General features: G+C 48.1%; 1 long non-coding RNA gene across 1 annotated transcript; it reads right to left on the bottom strand.

Annotated features, from left to right (window-relative positions):
* Positions 1-263: 263 nt before the first annotated feature.
* Positions 264-8,700, bottom strand: LOC117802359. The gene is made up of 3 exons (XR_004625610.1): positions 8,564-8,700; positions 8,267-8,439; positions 264-1,390 (listed from the first exon to the last, which is right to left on the bottom strand). It is a non-coding gene; the product is annotated as an uncharacterized LOC117802359 (long non-coding RNA).
* Between the last annotated feature and the right edge of the window lie 323 nt (positions 8,701-9,023).

Here is a 9,023-nt window from a genome sequence, read left to right as displayed (position 1 = left end):
AGGTTCTCGGAGCTGGCCCGGGGCCCCGGCCATGGCAGCTTGCAGGCATCAGGTGTGGGGCTCTACCAGGGGCTGCCATGCAGCACTGCAGCAGCCACATGAGAGCTCCCCGTTGTCCTGGCCAAGCCCTACCTGCTCCCTGGCCTCCCTGGGCTGCTGCAAGGATGAGGAGACCATCAGTGCTTGATATACGTCAGCTGCTGGGACCTACTTGTTACGAATCTCGGCACCGCTGGTCAGTTCACACGTAACATGCCACCACCGCTTTGCACACGCGGGAATACAGAGGACCCTGGGAGTGCTCGCCTGCGCGAGGCGTGTCGAGGACCATGGCAGGAATATGCAAGCTACTCACAGATGGCATCCACACAGAAGTCAGCTGGGATCCGACTTGTCCGCCTCTCTCCTCAGTGGCTCGAGAGCAAGGTCAGGGACCAGATGCAGAGGGCCATTTCCAGGGAGCCCTCACTGTCCAGGACCCAAATGGGGCACATGCGTGGCGGGCAAGCATCCAGAATCACCGTGCTGTTGAAATGCGTCTTGGATTTAGTTTGAGGTCATCTTACGTTGGCGAAAACATAGAACTCCGAGTGAGATCAGGTAACTGCAGCCAGCGTGGAGCCGGGCTCCGAGAGCTGCTGTAGTTACCGACTCCGGGCTCAAGGTCCAGCTGCACCTGCCTTCGAGCCAGGACAGGACGCCAGAGGATTTGCCAGCCGCGTGGCTCGCAAAACCCCAAACCGGCAGCATTTATTTCTGCTCGGCGGGGAGTCTTCAAAAGCTATGTGTGAGAGCACTGTGGTGATTAGATGTTTGTTTGCCCCTCTAGGAGGACAAACCCACATAAAGGCTAGACTGTAAGGAAGAGCAAACAATAAAACACAAAGCCCTTCACACCACCTGGATTTTTTCACTGGCAGAGACAGAAACGGCTCTTTTCAGTCAAGCTCGTCCAGGGTACACCCTCAAAACTCTGTGTCCCATTGATAGATCAGAGCTTCATTTTGGGGCCCTAAACTGTCTGGGCTTTGTTCCTCCTCTCCCTAATGCCTCCTATATATTGCTATGGCAGCCTCCCTCCTGATCTCGAAAACCAGAATCGAAATAATCCTTTTTATTTTTTGTATACCCTTATGATCCCGCTCATGATCTCTCTGTGTTTAAAGTGGTCCAGGTCATCCCCCCCTTCAACCCCAGGAATGACAAGGGCTCACGGCTGCAGAGGCTCCTCCTTTTCCAGAATTATCGTCTCCAGGAAACGAGTCTTCATTAGTCGTTAGGCACAGGTGTGTGTCGTGTCTCATGCTTTTCCCCCATGAAAACACTCAGGTTAACGGTCACAAGAGATTTGATAGCAGCTGGACTTGATCCTTCTCTCATCTCTCTAGATCTTGAGGACACGATAAAAAGGAAGTGGATTTACTACTTGGGACCCTATTTGGAGGCTTAAGAAAAGAAATAAAAACATGCAAAGTTTATGTATGTGTGTGGTGTGTAAATATTCTGTTTATCCCCTTTAAAGATGGATATATAGATATGACAGAAAGAAATGATTTCCCTTTAAGAGACCTATCTTTGTTCAGAGATTTCTATTCCACTGTCTAATCAAATTTCATTCAAAGTGCAGGAAACCAGAAAGAAGAAAAGGTACGTCTCGTTCTGGGAGAGAAGGCCAAGCCCAGAGTAGAGACAAAAGATCCAAACTCCAGACTTTCAAATGCAAGAACCGGACCAAAGACAGGCCACATACACAGGAGTGAAGACACTGACAAGGTTTTTCTGCTAATGTTTGTGTTCCTACCGTTGGGGTGACAGCCTGCCCTGCCTTTTTTCGGGGACATGGGGCTGCCTGCCAGTGATTACATCATCCTTTCACTCCGTGTGCATGGAGCCTTGACAGGGCCCTGGACAGGCCACAGTTAACCAGGAAGAGAGGTTTCTGCCTTTGTGGCTCTCATTTGCTAGTAGAGGAAACACAAATAAATAGATAGACAAAAATGATTTAAGGCGACTTTGTGGTAGGGTCCCCAAGGACCCTTACGCTGCTGTCACTGGGGGCCCGGCCAGTTCAGACCGGCTGGGAAACACAACGCTTGGAGAGCAGCATGTAAGACAGAACAGGATGGTGGGGATACAGGTCTGTCAAAAAGTACAAATCCACAAGAGTTGACACAATGGTGGCCCCAAACTCCAAGACTGCCAACAACTTGACCTGCCCCAAAACTGGGTTCTGACGCTACAGATCTGTCCCCATAGCATTTGGGAATCACGTGTTGTCCACGGTGGCCCCACTGAATGCAGCTGATCCCATCAGATTGCCTGAGCAGTCGCTTCTTCGTGAATGATGACTGGGAAGCTTTTTGGTTTTACACAAATATGTGTTTTTCACAGGCATTCATCAATGGGATTGGAGGCAGTGTTTCCAGGGAGTGCTTATGAAGACAGCAAAGGAAAGACGCCACACTGGAGTCCATCCTGTGCACTGTCCCTGGGGACATAGCTTATCTCCTCCTGCCAATGGGGCCGGGATTGAACCTTGCCAAAGCACACGGCATTTGCCAAGACCAGCAGCAATAGACCATTCACTATTTGCTACATCTGAAAAAGAAGAAGACAGAGTAACCACTGTCCTAAATCATGCTTTGTGCAAGGGGGAAATCATGACTTCTGCATGGTTATAAGAGCTATCTCAAAGACGAGCTTTCAAAATGTGTTCATTGTACTGGGGCCATACAGGACTGCGTCTTGGCATTTTCATGTATAATACTGAATGAGATAGGAAATGTTTAATGTAAAAAAGAGATAATGTTGGAGAGGTGGGGGTGAGAAAGGAAACTATGATCACTCATACTTACGGCTGAAAGTTGGGTGTTAATGTGCCTGCGATTCTGATAGTTATCCCACCCCTAGGTTCTGCTTCCTTTCTTATCATTTTGCTTCCATTCCCCCAAGACTCTCCCTCCCCAGTGCTGCTTCCTCTCTGGCACCTCTCCTGCCTCCCTTCACAGCAGGTTGCCCGAGGCCATTCTACCCGTGTTTGGTGTCCAAGCACGGCCTCCATGGCTTCCTCTCTTCTACCTAGAAGAAAAACAGCATTTGCTAATTTTTACTAAGGAGTAGCCAACAGCCCCCTTGTCAGGCTGAATGCCGTTGGCGGGACCCTGATGCCCATCAGCAGTCCAGCGACACCAGCATCTGGAGGGTGACTCCGGGAGGGACGTGAACATCTCAGGAGGTCCAGGCCAATATCTTCAACCTTCCCGCCCCCAGTTTCCTTTAAAAATTCTCCCCATGAGGGTCCCCACAGGTCATGGCCCAGCACACCTTTGCCGTGTGCTCCATTCTCCGTGATGAAGACCTAGTCTCCCCCATACTCCAGAGCACAGGTGCACACCAGCTCCTCCCGGAGCCCTTCCAGCTCACTCTAGCCCAGACCATTGCGCCCCTCCCAACCAGAGCCCTCCTGGTTGGCCACTCTCAGCGTTGCTCTTGTACCCTAAAGAGTCCGTATCTCGTTGCCTAGCCCAAACTCTGAGGTCCTTAGAAGCAATCTCCACATGGGACACCCTTTGTCTCTCCCACAGCACTAAACAGCGCTGTTCACATGGTAGGGGCTCCTTTTGTCATACCCGCCATGTGGTGGTGCCCAAGAGGAGAGGGAATGATGTTGACACGCTCTCACTTCTCAAGGAACTCTGCCCAGTGCTAGCCAAACATTTATCACTAGGCGTTAAAAACCACATCTGCTCCTTGATATTTACCCAAAGGAGTTGAAAACTCATGTCCATGCAAAAACTTGCACACAGTGTTTATAGAAGCCGTATTTATAACTGTCACACTTGGAAGCGACCACCATGTCCTTCGGTAGGTGAAGGGATAAAGAAACTGGTAAAGCCAGACAATGGAAAATTATTCAGTACTAGAAAGACATGAGCTATCAAGCCATGAAAAGACACATAGGAACTGTATCCATGTCACTCAGGGGACGAAGCCAGTCTGAAAATGCTGCACACTGTCTGACTCCAACTATATGAGCTTCTAGAAGAGGCAAAACTATGGGGACAGGAAACGAAGAGTGGTTGCAGGGGTTGGGGGAAGGAGGGACAGTTAGGCAGAACACAGAGGGTTTTTAGGACGGGCAAACTACTCTGTATGATACTGTAAGAGTGGATACATGGCATTATGCGTTTCTCAAAACCAAAAGAAGGTGCCACACCAAGAGGGAACCCCAGTGTAAATAACTGTGAACTCTGGGTGATACTGACGAGCGGGTTCATCGACTATGACAAAGGCACCCCTCCTGTGCCGGATGCTGACCATGGAGGAGAGGACACCTATGTGGGGGCAGGGGGGCAGGGGAATTTTCTGAACTTTCCACTCAAAAGTTTTTGTGAACCTCAAACTGTTCTTAAAAATAGTTTCTTAAGGGGGAAAAAAAAAACCCACATCGGTATGTCTAAGAGAGCTGGGGAGTCAAACCACAAAAGAATTGGCAGAACTTGCTTCTGAAAAGCCTGCAACCCAAATTTTTAGGGACAAGAGGAATTAAACAAAATAACCCAGAAAGGCAAAGAGGTTAATCCATGTGGTACACAGGGGTATTTTCATTCTGGCAGCTTAGAATCATAGATTACTGATCCAAGAAGTGAACTCACAGATCATTCATTGAAACTGCTGGTTACATAAAGGAAAAGACCACATCTGATGGAGACACATGATTTTCCCAAGACACAGCAAGAGTGATCCAGAGCTCAGCAACCCCGCCGAGCCCCAGGCCGAATTTACTCTGGTAGGAGCCGCACAGATGGGGGAGCACATTAGGTTTTGAATCCTGAAAGGAGCAGAGTAACACTACCTCTCCGGGCTGCTGGGAGTGCGATTAGTGAATTTCAGAATTTATAAAGCTCTATTCAACAAAACCTCTTCTGTTCCAGAAATTCTATTTTAGGGGAAGTCCAAGGCTGGTAAACATCCTTCAGGAAGCATCCATTGGTAACAAATCTCACAAAAAGGGAATCAGAAGGGCCACATTAATTCTAACAGTAACTTCTGAGTGAACGAACATGAGTAATAAAAAATTTAAGCTACAGATCTTATAAAGACAGGAAATATCTTATTATCAAGAAGTGTCCGGTTTCCTGGAGATTTGGGGTTCAGTCCATGTTTTCTCAGAGCCAAGACGATAAGACTTAAGAGGTTTTTAAAACGCCGGCAATTTCTTCTAACTTACTAACAATATCTCTGGATTGTGGCATTTATACAGTAAGTATCTATGTCGATCTTCTTTTTACTGGGATCACTTCTTAAACGGAGACTGGATTTCAGAGCCTTTTGACTTTAGCAGCCATTTGAACTTACCCGAAGGAAAAATAAATTGCTGAGAAAATACACCTGATTTATTTAAGCTAAAATTGTTTGGGGAATACTTTCTGATAAAAAAAAATATTAGTGGAAAGAATAAGGAGCAATAATGATGCCCCAGCTGTTGCTCCAGGTTTGCAAAGTAGTTGAGAGTTACGGATTGCACGCCCGCAGCGATCCTGTGAGGCGGAGTGCGGGCGGGCGGATGGGAGGAGCGCTAGGCCTTGCGACATCAGCAGCGCTTGCAATTTTAGACCAAAGAGGTGAATGCTTCTCCTTTGGGTCTTGTGACACTTCCTGGCACTTTATTCCCTTCCAAACTCAATATGTCATTGAGGAGATTAAGCTGTGGCGCTCTGGGCCCAGAGGACACCCAACCACCTGAACAGCCGTGACCTGAGGGTGAGGCTACAGTGAAGGGCTTGTGGGTGAGGAGCCAAGAGGGGCTCCCCTGGATCAGGGCAGAGGAAAGCACCGTCTGTATTACTGCGTGACCACAGCGCCAGCAGTTTCCATCAGGTGAGCGTCTGAAGGAAGTCTCATGCATCTAAGTGACAGCATCGACGACAACATCGGCCTGCCAGCAAGGCTAAAAACCGTATCTCAAAAGCCTTAAGAAGAGACAAGGAGACAGGGGATACAAACGCCATCAAATACAAATGCCATATGAAAGAATGTGAAGAACTGGTCCGTTCAGGAGTCCCGGCAGAGCCCGGGCTGGGGCAGGGACACTGGAGCCTCCTGTGGTCCCAGTTTGTGGGCCATTCCTTAGCCCTTCCACCATCAACTCCTCACCTGAAGAAGGAGGTTATAAATAGTACTTAGTCCAAAAGATTGCTATGAAGATTGAAAGTTTGCAACAAGGCCTGCCAAGTGGCAGGCTCTGTGAGAAGCAGCAGACACGAAGCTGGCTGAGAAATGGTGAGTCTGAGCCACCCAGAAAATTCAGAAGGGACGCTATCCCAGAAGAACGGCAGGGGATGGTGGCAGCTGGGAGAGTCCAGAGATGCCTAACAGGCTGGCAGGCGGCCCAGGAGGTGTCAGGCAGTGCCAGGGTGTGGAGGGGGGATGGGCAGCGACCTGGGAGGGCATGCATCGGACAGTGCCAGGCAGTGGGCCACTCTGGAGGAGGTGACCTGCCCAGGCTCTATCTCTAGTAATGAAATGAGATCGAACCTGTCATTCTACAGCACAGACAAGCAATTCCCCTCGAATTCCCCGATGCAAACAACTGAGCATGCCAGACATACAGGGCCTGCAGATGTGTTTATGAGCAAAAGACAGTGATTAAGAGTCAGCATGGAGTCATGAAGAGGAAGTCCTGCCAAAAGCATCTTTTAAAAAAAAAGCAAGATGACCGGTCTGTTAGATCAGGAGAATCTGTTAAATCTCAAGAATCAAGATCACAAGGCAATGTTAGTTTGATCGCAGCAAAGACATGGCATTCTTGCGACACAGAGGAGCGCAATGAGCAGAAAGACACCTTGAATAGTTTGAAGGTAGCCAGGTGTGCACCGGCTCCAGAGGGCTGGGTTGCAGGTTGTTACAGGGACAGGTGACTCTCTACCGGCCTATTGAAGGACCACGATCTTGACTTCCTGCACTCATATTTCATCAACAAGGTGGACAAGGACAGTGTGCTCATCAACTGTCGGCGTGACACCTGCTGTTACAGGTGACCCTGCACCGAATGCAGAATCAGGCTTTAAAACAGCTGCTGCCCCCCGGGGGTGGAGCTTCAGCAGGGGAAGAGGGAGGCTCTGCAGGTGGGTGGCGCTCATGGTCACACAGCACAGTGCCTGTACCAACCTGTTCACCCAAAGTGGCTAAAATGGCATATTTTTATTATGTATATTTTACCACAATAAATAATGCAAGACCAAAACAAAAAGGTCGTCACAGTCAAGTCAAACGGGCTCACTACATGTAAATTCGTGGGTGGCAAAGCTAAAAGCCAAGGTACAGTGTCTCAGCTTTTGCCACATTGTGACAAATTTTTGGTGGTAAGTGTCCTTTCACTCATGATAGGTTTGAAAACAAGAACACATTTAGAGAAGATGTTAGGGAGATTTCACTTCCTGTTTATGTTGGTTTCAAGTTCAGGGAAGGTGACTTGCAAAAAGGGAAGTGTAAGCCATCATTTCAATATAAATAACCCAGTCAAGTAAGGACCCAATATTACCAAAAAAAAAAAAAGTACTATCTTTTAATACAAAAGAATATAAATAAACATCTGTTGTTTAAACTGAAAAGAAAACCGTGTTAAAAACATTTATGATTGACCAATGTATTTATAAAAATAATTTTCACAAATAAATTATACTAACAAACCGTGTGAGTAAAGTCAAGTTTGACCACATCACATGTTTGACCACAGGTATGACATATTATGCATGTATTTCATTTGATATTATATTTTGAAGCTCTTTCGTTAACTTCGTATAACAACTTTTAATCAAATGCCTCCATGAGATTTAGAAACACTACCGTGTTATGTTTGCAACCTCACCCAATGAAGTCTACTATGATAACGAATGAAGGAGTCTTTTGAACAATTTAGCATTAAAGTTAACAGAATTGAGAAACTCGTGAGATAAATGATCAAAGTGCTATTTTTGTTCCACATATCTGAACTGGAATAAATACTTCACTATTTCAAAATGATGTCCACTTGGCTATTAGTGGCTAGGAAGAAAACGGGAAATCTCATGGAGGAAACCAAGAAAACTCCGAACATGGAAGGACTGTAGAGGGAAGTGCAGATACGGCTGGGGGGGTGGGTAGCTGCAGAGTCTGAGAACACGGGGTTTGGCCTCCACGCCCCCTCCGCCAAATGGCCTCAAGACCCAAGGGCTTGCTAATCGAAGGAAATAAGGCGCGATGTGCGTGATGCTGAGGTACTTACTGCTTAGTACCTGCTCCGTGGCACGCAGAAAGGATCGGCTCTTTTGATGGGAAGTCCCTCCCCGCTGAAGATTAGAGGGGAAATGACTTCAGTTCCTCCTCGGTCTCTTGTTAGAGGGTTCAACAGAAGAACCCTCTTCGGAGATGCGGACAGCCAAGGGGGAGCATGAGCACCTGGGGACGACCACCGGAAGCCATTTTCAAATCTCTCCGGCCCTTTCTACCTTCAAGTCCTTCGCCCCGCCACCCACTGCGACCCCGCTGGAAGCAGAGGGCAAAGGGCGCTGGCGAGACGCACCATAGGAGTCAGCCTCCCGGCGAAGCAGAGCAGGGAGCGCCCTGGATGCGCCCATCTCAAGTCACCCGCTCAGTGCGCATGTGCGTGCGCTCACGCTCCCCCCCCTCGACCGGAAGTGATCAGAGGAGCAGGCCCCACACCTGAGCTCCCGACAATGGGACATCCGCTTCCTTGTCGAACTGAACTCGCGCGGCAAGATATTGTAGGAAATGAAACAAATTTGCTTAGCAAAATGGCTTTTCCGGCCACCCGCTTTAGCAGTGACATGGCCCAAGATGAAAATAAGAGGAAGTGGAAGAGTTAAAAGAGGAAATCATTTTAATACGTGGTAGAAAAAGAACAACAACTTTGGCAATAATAGTAAACTCCAGCTGCTCTGGTCTGGACGTTTGTGTCCAGACAAGATTCACAGGCTGCCCCCCTACTGCTCAGGATGGTGCTTTCAGGGGTGGTGCTTCTG

This window comes from Ailuropoda melanoleuca, chromosome 1 (genome assembly GCF_002007445.2).
Source record: "Ailuropoda melanoleuca isolate Jingjing chromosome 1, ASM200744v2, whole genome shotgun sequence".
Taxonomy (NCBI): domain Eukaryota; kingdom Metazoa; phylum Chordata; class Mammalia; order Carnivora; family Ursidae; genus Ailuropoda; species Ailuropoda melanoleuca.
The sequence above is the reverse complement of the archived record's forward strand: the minus strand, read 5'-3'. Positions and strand labels throughout refer to the sequence as shown.